We start from the raw sequence: 17,437 nt of genomic DNA, 5'->3' as shown, positions 1-17,437 counted from the left end.
CACAAAGAAACTTTGGGGGGTAATGTCTATTTTCATTATCTTGACCGTGGTGATGGTTTCATGGGTGTATACATAAAACTTATCAAATTACACACTTTAAATGTGCAGTTTATTGAATGTCAATTAACCTCAATAAAGCTATTTTAAAAGAGTCCAAGGGACTTTACAATCCTCTGTGGCTTCATGTTTGTCATGTTACTATTTTTTCACCCTGAAAAGCTCCCTCCCAACTGTACTCCCCCCGATTTATTTTGCTCTTCTACCCTCACCAATGTTCTGCAACATCTCTCATCCCACCTGGCTCTCTTCCTGGACACACCCTATTTCCTGTCACATTTATTGGTGCTTCTCTCCCCCTAAGGCTTCCCAGGTCCCAGGACAATGCATACTTAAGGCCCTCTCAGAATTTAGCCCAGGGTCTCAGTTCTGTTTAACGTGGTGGTTAAAAGCACAGACTCTGAGACAGACTGCTTGGGTTCCAATCCTGGTTTTTTTATCCTGACCATAAGCAAGTTCATTAATTTTTTTATGCCTTAGTTTCCCCCTATATAAAATGGGCATAAATTGAGTGCTCACCTCATAGGGTTGGTGTGATGATTAAATGAATTAATGTATGTAAGATGCTTAGATCAGTCCCTGGCACGTGGTAAGCATAGGTAAGGCTTTGCTATTATTTATTCTTGGAATAAGGATGGAGATTTGCCAAAAATTTGGTGGGCCGCTATTTCTGGGTAGAAAGAATTTTCAGGATGTTTGGGAAGTAGCTTCATCATGGTTTTCTCTTTGTGGTAGGGTCTATTGCTGCTGGCCCTTCTCTTGTTAGAAATTCTGATTGGTGATTTTTCTTTGTTGTGTATTTCCCTCCATGGTACCTATAGACATTGAGGGCATGGTGAACGTGTTATTAAGCGGATACACAAAGGTAGCATGGGGCAAGATTATCGCATGGAATTGAAATGAGCTCTAAGCCTTTGAACATTTGTTATGTGAACCTGGGGAAGGGAGGGGTATACTCCAAAATCTGTTTTTTCCAGTCGTCTTTTTTGGTCAGAAATTTGCTAACTCACTCCTTGATTCATCAGCACTATGAGAACAGGTAGAACAGAGAGCAGAACACAGACTTATTCTGTGGATCCAGCAGAGCACACTAACCCTAGCACACCTCTCCTTGGGGGACCCCTGCTTTCTCTTTGTTTGTTGACCCAGCCTTGTAAGGCTTCCCTTTACCTAATAAAGCTTAATCCTTCACCTATGCTGAGTGATATTCTAGAATGCATTCTAAATCCTGGAAGACAATAGGTGATGACCCAGAAAGGCTCCCATGGCATGACAGAAACACACTGAGAGTCATACAGTCTATTCCTTTGTCTCAGTCCCTGTTTATTGTTGGCCTGGGGACTAGGATGATTCTCTGAGCAGAGAGGTCCCTACAGGATAATGAAAAAAAGGTGACCATATAAATAGTTCCGTAAATTAAACCAAGGCAGTGTACTTAGTTGTAGCTGAATCTCAATACTAATTGGCTTCCTCTGACCAAATTATAAGGCCTTCTTTTAAAACTTTAAAAAATTTCTAAATTATTTTTTTAATTGTGGTAAGAAATGCACGACATAAAATTCACCATCTTAACCATTTTTAAGTTACAGATCAGTACTATTAACTATATTTATTTTACATTGCTGTGCAGCCAATCTCTGTGTCCATTAAACAATTCCCCATTCTGCCCAGCTCCTGGCAACCACCATTCTACTTTCTGTTTTTATGAATATGACTACCCTAGATACTCATATAAGTGGAATCATACAGTATTTATCTTTTGTGACTGGCTTAATTCACTTAGCTTAATGTCCTCAGAATTCATCCATGTTGTGTCATGTGTCAATTTCACTCTTCTTTAAGACTGAATAATATTCCATTGTATGTGTACACCACATTTTGTTTACCCAATCATCTGTTAATGGACATTTGGATTGCTTCCATCCCTTGGTTGTTATGAATAGTGCTGCTATGAACGTGAGTGTACAAATAAGTTTTCAGCTTCCTGCTTTCAGGGGTTTTTAAATTTCATACCCAGAAATGGAATTGTTGGATCATATGGTAAAGGCTTTGCTTCCTTTCTTATCTTGGAAAAAAAACATTATTTTAATGTTAAAATGAACTGACTTTATCTTGGAATAGAAAATAAAAACTGCATGAATTTCTAAGATAAAACGTAACACTTCAAAGTTATTTCATGTTATCATAAGCTGTATAGGATTGCTCCTCATATTTTTCCTCTTCTCTCCCTTTAGGGCATCTTTAGTGGAAAGTTTGTAAAGTACTATTTCAAGACAAGTGGATTTAAAAAGGCTTTCATCAGGATCAGGAATGTAAATTCAGTACTTGCATTAATACTGTGTCCCCAGAAGAACTTTGAATTAAATTGTAACAGAAAGTTTGAAGGAATCACGTACTGTTTATGTACCCATCTCTAAACTGTATGGCTGTTAACATAACTGATGCCATCTTGGGCCCATTCAATTCCTCCTATTCTTCCACTGACTCTACCTAGGGCTGACCTGTATAGTAAGCTCTTCTCTGTCATCAAGGGCTTTGTAGTAGTAGATATAGTTTAATGACCGTTAGGTCTAGGTGGCCTTTATGCTCTATTCGTCCCCAAACAGTGATGCAAACCTTCACTGCTATATTCCCAGCACCGAAGAGACTAGTTACCTATTCATAAATCTTGGCTTAGGAACGCACTTCTTGTTTCCAACTGTATACCCCCTAACCCTAGGTTAATTATGAAATTGTCCCAATGGCATCTTGGCGGTGCAGAGTGCAGCTGTGACTGCTTCTGGATCGTTAACTGGCCAATCCCACCCTGTGAGTAAGTTACCGTATGAGAAACTGATTCATTGATTATATGGAGCTACGTGCATCATTTTTTGGTCTCAGGATAACTTCTCAGTTCAGTGGGCACTTTTTGTTCCCTCCGTCCTCCAAAACTAAACTCTTTTGGGTTTTCCTAATTAATACATAGATTTAGTGCTGAGTCTTTCCTTTCTTTCATCCAGGTGAGAAATGGGCTCTTTTAGATCCCTACCATTTATTCGTTACATTGGCATAGATGCCAGACAAAGAAATAAAAGCATCCCAATTGGGAAGGAAGAAGTAAAAGTATCTCTATCTGCAGATGATATGATCTTGTATATAGAAAGTCCTAAAAAATACACTAAAAAACTTTTAGAACTAATAAATGAATTGAGCAAGTTTGCAGGATACAAGATCGATATACAAAATCAATTGTATTTCTATATACTTACCGTGTACAATCCAAAGATAAAATTAAAAAACAATTTTATTTATAAAAATAGGAATAAACTTAACAAAAGAAGTGCAAAACTTATACTCTGAAAACTACAAACACTGTTGAAAGAAATTAAAGATCTAACTAATTAGAAGAACATCCCATGTTCATGGATTGGAAGACAACATTGTTAAGATGGCAATACTCCTCAAACTGATCTACTGAATCAGTGTAATCTCTATAGTGTCCCAGCTGAGTTCTTTGTAGAAATTGACAAGCTGATTCTAAAATTTATATTGAATTTTAAGGTACCCAGAATAGCCACAATTATCTTAAAAAAGAAGAAAGTAGGAGAACTCACACTTCCCAATTTCAAAATTTAAAATAAGGCAATGGTGGGAATTCCCTGGTTGTCCAGTGGCTAGGACTGTGTACTTTCACTGCTGAGGGTGCAAGTGCAATGCCTGGTCAGGGAGCTAAGATCCCACAAGCCATACAGCATGGCCAAAAGATAAATAAATAACAAACTAAAATGGAATGAGATAAAATAAGGCAATGGTGATCAAGACAGTGTGGTACTGGCACAAGGACAGACATATAGATCCAAGGAATAGAATTGACAGTCCAGAAATAAACCCATACATCTATGGGCAACGGATTTTCAACAAGAGTGCCAAGACCACTTAATGGAGAAAGAATCGTCTTTTCAACAAATGGTGCTGGAAAAACTATATATTCACATGCAAAAGCATGAAGTTCGCACACACATACAAAAATTAACTCACAATGGATGTGTTGGGCTGCACCCCGCAGTGCTGCAAGCCCTGTCTTGCAGCTTCAAGACTGAAGAAGAAAGAGCCAGGAGTCAGTGACAAGAGACATCAGGGGTTTAATGGAGCAGGGAGCTAACATGTCTGAAGCAAGGTCCTGGAGTGACACCCCACCATGCCCAGCAGATGGCAGGCGGGACATGGCAGTGATCTTCACTACCAGGGGAAGACAGAGATTACTAGTTTTAGGGGGAATTGATGTCAGGTTGGCTCATCAGTTGCCAGGGCAACCAGCTGAGGGGCGCGCCCCTCACCGCTGCTTTGATCAACTAACATAGTGGCGATATTTCTGATCTAAAGATTAGAACAATCACTAGCTGGGGCCAGGAGCAAGTACATAGGCATTTACTGATTAGGCTCTATGATTAAGAGGGAGGGTCAGTCGTGTAAGCAGGGTGTAGGTGAGGCAGGGACTGGTCGAGCAGGGGATGTTCAGAGAGCAAGAGAACAGCCATCTTGGGTGGCCTGATCATACAGGATATACGATATAAAACTATAAAACTCTTTGAAGAGAACATGGGGTAAACCTTCATGACCTTGGATTTGGCAAAGGATTCCTAGAAATGACACCAAAAGCATGAGGAGCAAAAACAACAAATAGATAAATTGGACTTTATCGACATTTACAAATTTTGTGCCTCAGAGGACACTGTCTTAGTCCATTCGAGCTGCTATAACAAAATACCACAGACTGAGCAGGTATAAACAACAGAAATTTGTTTCTCACTGTTCTTGAGGCTGGCAATCTGAGATCATCGTACCAGCATAGCTGGGAGAGGACCCTCCTCTGGGTTGCAGACTTCTCATTGTGTCCTCACATGGCACAAGGGGCTACAGAGCTCTGTGGGGTCTCTTTTATAAGAGCATAATTCCATTCATGAGGGCTCCACTCTCATGACCTAAGCACCTCCCAATGGCCCCATATCCTAATACCATCAAATTGGGCATTACAGTTTCAACATATGAATTTCAACGGGAGCACAAACATTCAGCTCCCACCATCGAGAAAGTGAAAAGACAACCTACAGAATGGGAGAAAATATGTACAAATCATATTGGATAAGAGACTTGTATCCAGTACATATAAAACACTGTTATAACTCAATAATAAAAAAGATAACCCAATTTAAAATGAGCAAAGCGTCTGAAGAGGAATGAAGTATTGATCCGTACTATAGCGTAGATAAATCTTGAAAACATCATGCCAAGTGAAAGAAGCCAGTCAAAAAAGGCTACATAATATATAATTCCATTCATAAGAGATGTGCACAACAGCAAAATCGTTATGTAGAGAACATAGGTTAGTGGCTGCTTAGAGCAAGGGTGGGGAGAGAAGGGCATGGGGAGAGGAGTGATAGCTAAAGGAGATGGGGTTTCTTTTGAGGTGATGAAAATTGTTCTAAAATTGGTGATAGCTGTACATATTTGTGAATCTCCTAAAAATCATTGAATTGGACACTTTAAGTGGGTGAATTATACCCTATATGAATTATATCTCCATAAAGCTGTTTAAGAAAAAAAAGGGGGGGATTTATTAGAAAGACACAGGCTCATGTAACCCTAGGGTGGGGCTGAACCTGCTGGGCCCTCAGAGGCCCTGGAACTCTGGCCCAGAGGAGGGGTCCTCACATAATCCATAATTTACAGCATCAACACCACCCGGGAGTGCCTTAGAAAAGCAGATCCTTGGGCCACATGCAGACCTACCAAATTACATGCTCTGGGGGCAGGACCCAGAAAACAGCGTTTTAAGGACGCCTCTACATGAGGGATGCTGATGCAGGCTCAAGTTTGAGAATCACTTGAGCACTGTGTAGAAGCCAGGAAGCTTCTACCTCACCTCGGTATGTGTTTCTATCAGGGCACATGTATCTTCTGTTGTTACAGACGGATTTTCTGCACTGCCCATCCTCTCCCACACCTCACAGCAGTCTTCATGATAGGAAATGGCCACCAACCATTCCTGAATTTAAATCTCTTTTGGAGCACTAGCCAAATTGTGACTAGCATCCACTTCCAATTGCAAATTCTGGGGGAGGAACTCGGGGGGCCCAGTTTCTGTAAGCAACCTCTTCAAGGCTGTTCCCAGTGTAACCTTTGAATGGAGGAAGGTTGGGATCGGGAAGGGCCAGTTCCCAGAAAAGAGGTGAGGGAAGCAGAAAAAACAATGGGTATCCCTCATGGGAGGCAAGAGAAGAAAATCTAGGATGACTAACCATTGTCGTTTGCCTGGGACTTTCCTAGTTTTAGCACTGAAAGCCTCATGTCCTGGGAAAACCCTGGGTCCTGAGCAAACTAGAACAACTGGTCACCTGAGAATTGAAGGGTGGGGCTGGGAGGGAGGGGCTTTCACTTGGGGGTGGGCACAAAAGGAAGAGAAGGAGCTTGTAAGATTCTCAAGTGAGGGCATTTAGAGATGTTGGTGCATTTTTGGTTGTCGCCATGACGGGGGTATGCTACCGACACTCCACAATGCTTGAGTCAGACTTGCACAAGGAAGAATCGTCCTGCCCCAAATGCCAGTAGCTCTCCTGTTGAGAAACCCTTCCGTGACAAAATGACGGCATGACCAGCAACCTAGCTGCACATTAGAATCACCTGGAGCTTTAAGGTACCAAGATTGGAGCCCCAGACCTAGCCCCAGGATTTCTGATTTAACTGGTCTAGAGAGGTACCCAGGCATCACCACCCCAGGTGATTTTTTTTCTTTTTTCCTTTTTTGGGGTGGCTGTGTAGGATATTCGTTTCAGCATGTGGGGTATATTTTGCGGCATGCAGACTTCTTAAGGGATCTAGTTCCCCGACCAGGGATCAAACCCGGGCCCACTGCATTGGAAGCACTGAGTCTTACCCACTGGACCACCAAGGAAGTTTCCCCTCCCTCCGCCCAGGTGAGTTTAATATGCAGCTGGGTTGATAGGCACCATTGAGAATCAAAGTGACATCAGGGAGGGCTGAGCTGTGGAAGTTGAAGTCTTGGGAAATGAAGTGTTGGGGCACAGGGGGAACAGGGAAGTTGAGCTGTCTGAGGCTGTAGAGAGATCTAGAAGGCTGGAGGACAATGAGGAGGGCGTTGGGTTTGTTCATGGAAGGAGGTCCTGGAGTCTGGATCCAGCAGCATGGAGCCAGAGCAGGTGCGTGCTCAGTGCCTACTAAGAGTAGAGTGGGAGGGAAGGTGGATGTAAATATCTGAATTCTTCCAGAAGCAAGAGCCAGCTGGTAAACACTTTGACCCCAGGAATCGGGGAGATGCAGGCACTGTGGAAGGTGTGACAGTGTTTACTGGTGCTTGGCTGGTGGAGTAGCCAAGCCTTTGGCTTGTTTACAGCCTGGGTAGCTCATTAAGCTACCGTTCCTCGCGTATTTGAAAAGCCTGTTGGTTTGGGGGTAAAAACTTGAGATTTCTAAGGATCTCAATAAGACCAGAAGTGACAGTTTGACTCCATATTTTTGTACAACGGTAATTACTTCACAGTTGTTTACAAGGAGCCAGTTCCAAAGCACTTTCACGTGATCTTACTTGGTCCTCCTTGTGTGTTGGATGGGCAGGTATCATGCCCCTTTTTCCAGCTTATGAAGGTAGTTACTTGGCTAGAGTCATATGGCCATAAAGTGGTGGTGCTGGGACTGGCACCAGGGGGTCTAATTTTTAGGATAGCCCACTTTCCACCATGCCGTACAAGAGAGAGTTATTTTTTTTCTCCCTACAGCCAAATGGAGTCTTCTGCATTTGTGAGGGAAGTGTAATCTGTCAGCCTGGGTGGGTTACAGTTTGACCCATATCATACCAGCTCCAATATATTGGTTAATACCCTGAAGTAAAACTGCACTAAAAGTCAAAAACCTATGGATATAATATGACTTATAGAAATTAAGCTTGTTGGGAGAAAGCTACTGTTCCCCTCCTCTGTGTCTGGCTTCCAAAGAGAAGAGTTCAACGAGTGAAGGAAGACTTTGTGAGGAATCAAGGAGAAGGAATCGGGGCAGCTTGGACGTTGACTGAACTGTGTATGTTTTTGCTCTACCATTGCCCTTGGGTTCTCTGTACAGTATTTTTTTTATTTTTCTGAAATGAATTTCACTTTGTTAATGTTCAGAAAAATTCAAACCTATTCTGTTTTCCCATCCCTGTTTATCAGAACTGTCCCTCAGGACATCTGTCTTTAAACTTTAAAGGCTCCTTTTGACTGTGGACAGTTCATTTGTGCTCTCCGTATTCCATAGAAATTCATGATCTCTATTCACCATCCTTCTCTCCCAGCCCCTCTCACCAGTTTGAATTTGCTTTGCAAGTGAAACTGGGGGAAAAGCTGGCCACGACTGAGGGCAGTTCTGAGCTGAAGAACCAGACAAAGGCAGGTGATATCCTCAGCACGTGAGCCCTGAATGTGGGTTTAAATGAAGGAAAGAGGTTCGTCCAGTGCTGGGTTTATGGCCGTCTCAGGTTGTGCAGCTGGAGGAATTTGGTATAGAATATGTGCCCTATGGATTGAAGTTGGGCCAGGAGGGGTCTGTGCTGTACAGCCTTTTGGCAAACAGCCACTAAGATTCAGTCAACACTGGCTCCTGACAACTATGACTTCAAGTTTATAGTGTCACTGTTTGGAAAAAAACACCTGTGTTGTTTTAAAAGTGAAAATAATCATTAGAAAGAAAAATTCAAATCATAGAAGCTTTATTAATGCATTTAACAAATATTTATTGTTTCCCTGCCCTATGTCAGGCACCATTCAAAGCACTGGGGATATGACAGTGACCTAGAGACTACATGTTAATGGAGAGAGTAGCCAAAAAATAATAAAAATATGGAATATGTCAAGGGGTGATAAATGTTATGAAGAAACACAGACAAAAAAGAAAGTAGAAACCACTCAAAATCCCATCCCTGGCGATAACCTTTGTTAACATTTTGTTGAAAATCCTTCCAGACACCTCTCTACCTATATAGAAACATAGATATAATTTCATGTCAATGAACATTTTCACATGCTGAGTCATAACCTGTTTCTTTTCCCAATAATATTTTCTGACATCTTTTCATGTCATAAATAAAAATTGACATAATTTTTTTCCAGTTTTGACTTTTTTTTAATTTGGAAAATTTCAAACAGAGAAGTAGAGAGAATGGTATTGTGACCACAATTACCTGTCTCCTACATTTAATAATTGTTAACATATTTGTTTCATCTATTTTGGGGAGGACAGCGCTTATGTCTGTTAAATTAAATTACAGACTTCGTGAACATCTTACCTGTTCTGTTTCTACAGCAGCGGGGTGAAGGCCAAGTCAATTCTGACACTACCTGGAGTTAGTATCAGACTCCACAGGCTTAAGGGCTCAGTCCCCCTCAAGACTGCCTTCACTTCAAACGTCAGCCTTACTTCAGGGGTCCCCGGGCCACCTGCACTACTGACCAACTGGCTACAAATTCAGGGGTTCCCACTACCCCCACAGGTTTGATAATCTGCTAGAACAACTCACAGAACTCAGTTAAGTGCTACACATATAAATAAAGATGTATTTAAAAGGCTATACATAGCAGGAGGTCTGGGAAGAAGACAGAACTCCCATGCCCTCTCTTGGTGGAGTCAGGGTATATCACCCATCTGGCATATTAACCTGTTCATTAACCAGAAAGCTCTACTGAGCTTCACTGTCCAGAGTTTTGATCAGGGTTTCATTACTAGGCACAGATGATTATATCAGTGTTAAGTGATTGCACTTAATCTGGTCCAAAGTTGCAACTCTCTAATCACACGCATAGTCTTTCAAGTGACCAACCCCTATCTTGTCTTTTCATTGTTGAATTATGAGTTCTTTATATATTCTGGATACTGATCCCTTATCAGATATTTGATTTGCAAACACTTTCTCTCATTTTGTGGGTTGTCATTTCACTTTCTTAATAGTGTTCTTTTAGTTTTGATTAACTAAACTGATGAACTAAAATAGATAAGTCGGACTATCTATTTTCCCTTTTGTTAATTGTGCTTTTGGTGCCGTATCTAAGAAACCATTGTCTAATCCAAGGTCATGAAGATACACTCTTTTAAGAGTTTTCTTTTAAGAGTTTCATAGTTTTAGCTCTTACATTTAGGTTCTTTTTTAGTTTTGGTATATGGTGCAAGGTAGGTCCAATATCATTCTTTTGCTTGTGGATATTCATAGACCCTTTCAACTGTACTGAGTTGTCTTTCTTTGCATTTGGTCTGTAAACTCCATGAGGGCAGAGACCAAGGTAGTCTTACTAAATTTTTAACGAATGGATGAATTAGGCAACCAAAATATCAAGATTCTTTCCTTTGGTCAAAAATTATATCAACTGTGTACAGTAACACTGTTTTCATTGTGATATTGGTAGTTAAAATCTTTTGACAGTAACAATTCAGAAACAAACCAATATACAGGATGATAGGGACTGTACAACTTAACAGCTTTTGGAGCAAAACATTTGGATTCAAATCCTGATTTTCATTTAAGAAATGTGTAACCTTGGGCAGATTAATTACCTATTTCTTATTCGTTAAAATGGGGATTTACTTTATATAATTGTTAAAAGGATTAAATAAGACCTCATAACTACAGTGCTTTACACATTGTAAGCATTCATCAAATGGTGGCAGTTAATTAATTAATTTTTGGTTGCATTGGGTCTTTGTTGCTGCACGTGGGCTTTCTCTAGTTGCGGTGAGCGGGAGCTACTCTTCGTTGCATTGCACGGGCTTCTCATTGTGGTGGCTTCTCTTGTTGCAGAGCACAGGCTCTAGGCGTGTGGGCTTCAGTACTTGTGGCTTGCAGGCTCAGTAGTTGTGGCACATGGGCTTAGTTGCTCGGCAGCACATGGGATCTTCCCGGACCAGGGATGGAACCCGTGTCCCCTGTATTGGCAGGCAGATTCTTAACCACTGTGCCCCTAGGGAAGTCCCAGTAGTCGTTACTTATTAGTGCAAAGGAGAAGCAGCAACGTTTGGAAATTTTCTCCATAGTACAGATTCCAAGATTTATATTTTCTTTTGTGAATTGTGAATTGTTATACCATCGATGTTTGATTCGGGAAGAAAGGCATACACAAAAACACAATTCAATGTGTTTGTGCAAATACTCTGGAGTCAGAGCGTCCTGGGCAATAGAATGAAATACCTTTTTGGGTGTCAGAATTTAGTGGAAAGGGAATTCTAGGCATTTTGTATTTATTTCAGCGCCACATTTTTCAGGTTTGTACAATAGTTATTTGATTACGTGTCTGTCTCCTCCATTAGGGTCTGCATACAAATCTTGTCTTAAATCATCTTTGAATTTGCAGTACAGTGGACACTCCACAGATGGTTGAATTGATGCGCCTTGTCCACGGGGGTCCAAAAGGACTCTCTGTAGAGGAATGGAGAAGTCGGAAGGAGGAGGAAAGACCTCGGATCCATTGCCAAGGAGAGGAGAGCTGCACGGGTGTGGGAGCCACGAGGGTCCTAGAGCTTCAGTCCGACGCAAGGAGGTAGAGAACCACTTCTTTCCTTCTCACTTCCGGGAGGGGGCGGCGAGACAAGAGGAGGCATGCGGGGAAGGAGGCAGTTTACGCCGCACCAGGCGGAAGTGTGCCAAAGGTTTTGGTGCTGCCGCTTCCGGTCCGGGTAAAGGCTGCTGAGGTATGCTGCATGGTCTGTGTCGGGCTGGGACAGCTTTCTGAGGGCAAGTCAGCGGGTCAAGAGGCGAGCACCGGCGTGTAGACTCAGAAGTCTAGAGTCTAGTGGTAAGATCGGAAAAACAACCAGGAACTTGAATACGATCTAACCTCTGTTTCCGAGGGGGTAACTTCAGCGGGGAACCCCTCTGCCCTGGTAACGGCCAAAGAGGAGATGGCGCCAGTCAGGGAGCGGCCGTGGCCGACAAAGTGAGGAAGCGCGAAGGCGGAGCAGCCGGAGAAGCCTCGGGAGAAAACACCAGAGCCATCGCTGCCGCCACCACCGCTACCACCATGGAAGGGGCAAAGCCGACATTGCAGCTCGTGTACCAGGCAGTGCAGGCGCTGTACCACGACCCAGATCCCAGCGGAAAGGAGCGCGCTTCGTTTTGGCTTGGGGAGCTGCAGCGTTCGGTGAGGGGCCGAGAGAGGCCATTCTGCGCCGCGGGGCAAGGGCTGGGTGGGACCTCGGCTGGAGCCGGCGCCCGGCCGTTGGCCTCCTGAGGTCCTCCTTGGGGAGGAGCTGCTGCCGCGGGGTGGGGCTGCGAAGCTCCATGTACGCGGCTTTTCGGAAACTAGTTGCAGCTGGCCGGTCGCGAAGTGGCCCTTTCCCCACCCCGTAGAATCTGGCTTGTAGGTCCTGTACTTCTCGCTCGTGGCTTCGATCTGGTCCTCTAAGTTTCACCCTTGCTACTATTTGTTTCTTAGGCCTTGCTTTTCCGTTTTGTCTTTCTTCAACCAAATCCAATCCCAGTCTTTCTGTGTCTTCCACTTAAGGATGTTTTATCCGTCTCTCTTCGGTGTCCAGGTGTTACTCCGGCAATTCCTTCCCACTCATAGCCTTACATCTCACTGTTGCTTGCTGCTTTTCACTCTAGTTTGAGTACATTATTCTCGAAACTTCTCGGGTTTCTAGATCCTTATACACGTGAGTTTTCCCCGTGTTTTGGAGTGCAACACAACGTAAAGAAAAAAAATCAAACCTCGTTTCAGAAAATCTTTGCAGTTCTCATTTTGCTGCATATTGGTTTTCTAACCTTCTCTTTCCCCTGATTTTTAGCTTCTTTATAAGATACGGGTATCGTAGCTGCCTTGATTATTACAGATAATTGTGTCAGCATCCAATGAGGGGGTTAATTGCAGCCTATTATACTTATTGTGTTTCTGCGTTCTTTGAATCTCGTGTATTATGCTTCCTGCTCTAATTTTCCTACTTGCCCTTGCAGTGCTCTAATTCAGTGTGATTATGTGTACTTGGTGATATTGCTGACTTTACCTTTCTTATTTCTGCATTTATACGCCTAAGTATGTTTTAAAATTTGCTCCCTCCCCTTCCATTTCTTCTTTTAAACTCATAACTAGTACTTAAAGATGCTCTGCCCTTTTGAATCAGCTCCTAGGCTGTGAGTGCATAATAAGTATTTCAAAAATTGCAACTTTGAATATTACACTTAAAAAAAAAAATCGGGAACCCAAGTCCTGGGTGACCTCATGGAAGAGAAGGGAATAAGACTCACTGTTGGCTACACAAGAAAATCATTCATATGTGGTCTATCTTAGTGTTTAGTTAGTTTTTGTGATCTGGGGAGCCACACGTCCCTGATGTTAAAGTTTTCAAAGTAAAAATAGGAGAAATGCTACACCATACCGAAAGTCAGCCTTCCCTACTACACCTGCTTATTGCTGTATGTATTTTATTTTATTTTATTTTGTTTGTTTATTTATTTATTTATTTTTGCGGTACGCGGGCCTCTCACTGTTGTGGCCTCTCCATTTGCGGAGCACAGGCTCCAGACGCGCAGGTTCAGCGGCCATGGCTCACGGGCCCAGCCACTCCGCAGCATGTGGGATTTTCTCGGACCGAGGCACGAACCCGTGTCCCCTGCATCGGCAGGCAGACTCTCAACCACTGCGCCACCAGGGAAGCCCCCTGCTGTATGTATTTTAAATCAGTATTTTAGTGCTTACCATGTACCAGCAACTGCTAGGTGTTGGTATATGGAAATGAACCAGACCAAAAAAATCTTTGCTTGGCACAGGATATTTGTGATGTTTAAACGAGTTAATACCTACAAAGAGCTTAACAAAGTTCTTGGAACCTAGAACTCAAAATATGTTAATAATTGTTATTTAAATATTAGTCACTTAGTTTTCACTAGTCTCTGTTACAGCCTTACATCATCACCATCATCATCATCACTATTTACAGTCAGGTCCCAACAGGAACAGATGGCACACTTGAAATAGACTAATTTGAGGAGTGTTTGTTTTATAAAGGTACTGTTTATAAAGATGTGGATATAATGGGGTACCACAAAAGATAGTGTAGTACCCTGTAGCCAAACTGTTAGCAGCCCTAAGCCAGAAGAGGTAAGAGAGAGAGTGGTTACTTCTTGGACTCTCAGGAGAAGTATGGAGTTGGCTGCCTTGAGAGGAATTGTAGTTTTCAGTTGAAGGGACATAGCCAGCATGAGGTGCTTCTGCAGGGAGGAAGCTGGAAGAATAAATACCTACACCTTATTCTCCTAACTTCCACCTGGGATTTCCCAATGGGCAAACCTAACCCTAAGCTAGGGGACTCAGGAACCTGTTGATCTGTTCCATAGAGGTCAGCATCCTGGGGCAGAAAACATGGTAGAGAAGAGTGGAAAAGTGGACCTGGAAAATAGCACAGTCACACATCATCATTTTTAGGCAACTTCAGCATCTGGATTGACAATTCAGCTAACACTTTGGCTTCTTAATTCCTTTACTTTTTTCTAAGCCACCTGGTCACACAGTCACATCTTGGATCTTGTCATTGATAAAAAGTCACCAACCCCCCCTAAATCACTAACTCACGCAGTGAGCTCTGATGACACAACCAACTGAAATTCTTCTAGTTTGCTGGCTCAGGAATCTCAAGTAACGTCATGTAATAATTCTTACTTTTTTGAAATCTTACATAATTTTAATTTTATCAAAATGAAAAACATTAATTTATTGTTAATTTAGTAATAAAAGTTATTATTGTTAAAATTTTAAATATTTTAGCCAAACTTTAAAAACTTTCTAAAGTTATAAAATGGGAATAGTTTTAGAAGATTTAGGAAGAAAAAAGAGCAGTTTCATAGTTTCTCCTATGAAAAATGAGGATTTAGGCTTCCTCCGCTTCCTCACACCCCATCACTCATAGGTATGCCTATGGTATGCCACATTTTTGGTTAACATAGGTATACCACATTTCTGGTTAAATCATTACACATTGTGAATCATGAAGTGTGTATACCCTGATCATTTCTTTTTTGTGCAACCTTTTTTTTGGTGGTAATCATTACCTTTTTCTTTTTTTCACGTTTGCCTTCTTTTCTCTATATGTACAGTAATTCATCCCAAACTCTCTGTTAGTAGGTGTAAATATCCTCTTAGTATGTTCACACTGGTAATCTGTTTCCTTTTTTGGTGGAAGGAAACCTCTCCCGAGAGCCCTCTGTCTCCCTGCTCCAATGTGGCCTGGTTGTTCTCCAGGTCTCTTGCATAATTATTATCCTGGGATCTCACTGTCCTAGGGAATTCCTTTTTCTTTCTTGTATTGGATGTGCTGAATCCTGGCTCCCACGATCTTTTCTTGAATTACTCCCTCATTTGACAGATAATTGAGAGGGGAACCTTCATCTCTTCTCTGTCATTGTTGGTCTTTTTTCTTGGACCACTTTTACTCTGAGCGTTCTGTAGTCTTCTGCCTGGAGGTTATGAACTAGGCTGCCAGTGGCAGGTAGGAGAATGAACTGGAGGAGGAATCTAAAGGCTAAGTATGTAGACTTTAGTTTATATAATCTGTTTTTCAGTATGATACTCCTGTCCTTAGGTGAGTCTGTTGTCCAAGAGTCCAGAGTCCCTCTAGTTCAGTCTCTGCAAAGTAAACCTTGAGTTTTCTGTGATGGTGAGAGGATAGTATAGTAGCCTGGCCCCTCAGAGTCAGGGAGCAAATCTAGGAAACTAAACCGCTTACACAGATTTTGAAGCCATTCCTTTGTTTTTTGTTCTGTCTGTGCATCTGTCTTCAGGTGTATCTCAGTACTTCTAATTCTTGAGCCTTACTGGGATTTTGCAAATGAATTAGTTTGCCTCTTGGCTTCCCCCATTCTTATCCCTTCCCCCTCCCTGCTGCCAGACAAATTTCAGCTTTCTCAGACCTTCTCTGAGAGTTAACACTTACCCAGCAGCTTTCTCCTTTTCACAGTTTTGTTAATATCATTCGTGTTTCCATTTTCTGTCCTTGTGGGTTCCCTCATCCTTGGGGGAAAAAATCTTTTTACTCTGATTTTGGAGGGAATTTGAGGGCAAACAGATGTTTCAATCAGTTAAATTGTGTTAAATAGAAGTCTTAGTTCTTGAATTTCATCAAAACTGTATTCCATTGACTGGCCCTGTTTCTTTGTTAGGTCTTGTCTTTTTCCAGGGACTGTCGTTCTCCTCCCTTTCTTCAATATACCACGAGCCCTTCACCTCTGATGTGGTAGAACTTGAGCGTGTGGATCCAACTGCTTCTCCTGTCCGATTTCAGTGCTCTGCATCTTATTATCTGAATTCTCAGGAACCTTGATCTTTTGGTTGTCCTGTGTCTCACTGGTATCCTAAAACTCCCTCTTTACTGGATCCTTCCCATCAGCATTCACACAGCTGTAGTATCTCCCAGAATAAGCAAATGGTTTTTTGTGGGGAGGGGATGCAGCCTTTGTCTGGTTTTATGATTTTTTAATTTTTTTCTTACCTTTGGACTTTTACTATTACTTTTTCCCAATCCTGTCTTCAAATGAAGAAACTAGCCCATCTTTTCAAAGCCTAGCTTAAATTCTTTCTCCTTAAAGTCTTAACAGATTCTCTTCCGCTGAAAGTCATTTCTGCCCCTGCCCCAACACCGAAAGCACTTTAATTGCATTTATCATTTTTTTAACCTTTTTGAAAATTTGTTTTGTCTCCCCCAATAGACGGTAGGATCCTTTCAGATGTTTATATAATCTGATACCCATAGTTGAAGGAATAAACCATGATTATTAAGAAATGATGAAGATGTCTGAGAATTTCTTTTTTTTTTTGAACATCTCATTGGAGTATAATTGCTTTACAAGGGTGTGTTAGTTTCTACTTTATAACAAAGTGAATCAGCTATCCATATAGATATATCCCCATATCTCCTCCCTCTTGCGTCTCCCTCCCACCCTCCCTATCCCACCCCTCTAGGTGGACACAAAGCACCGAGCTGATCTCCCTGTGCTATGCAGCTGTTTCCCACTAGCTATCTATTTTACCTTTGGTAGTATATATGAGTCCATGCCACTCTTTCACTTCATCCCAGCTTGCCCTTCCCCCTCCCCGTGTCCTCAAGTCCATTCTCTACGTCTGCATCTTTATTCCTGTCCGAACCCTAGGTTCTTCAGAACATTTTTTTTTTTCAGATTCCATATATATGTGTTAGCATACGGTATTTGTTTTTCTCTTTCTGACTTACTTCGCTCTGTATGACTGACTCTGGGTCCATCCACCTCACTACAAATAACTCAATTTCGTTTCTTGTTATGGCTGAGTAATATTCCATTGTATATATGTGCCACATCTTCTTTATCCATTCATCTGTCGACAGACACTTAGGTTGCTTCCAC

General features: G+C 42.0%; 1 protein-coding gene across 1 annotated transcript in view; it reads left to right on the top strand.

Moving 5' to 3' along the window:
- TNPO3 (transportin 3) overlaps positions 1-17,437 on the top strand; it is a 322,931-nt gene that overhangs the window by 142,862 nt on the left and 162,632 nt on the right. Inside the window, exon 4 of the mRNA XM_082632672.1 lies at positions 11,424-12,209. The gene's annotated coding sequence lies outside the window, so the exon portion shown is untranslated. The remainder of the gene's footprint in view (positions 1-11,423; positions 12,210-17,437) is intronic.

Source organism: Mesoplodon mirus (assembly GCF_964341445.2).
Source record: "Mesoplodon mirus genome assembly, chromosome: 9".
Classification (NCBI taxonomy): Eukaryota; Metazoa; Chordata; class Mammalia; order Artiodactyla; family Ziphiidae; genus Mesoplodon; species Mesoplodon mirus.
This window is presented reverse-complemented; position numbering and strand designations above follow the sequence as displayed.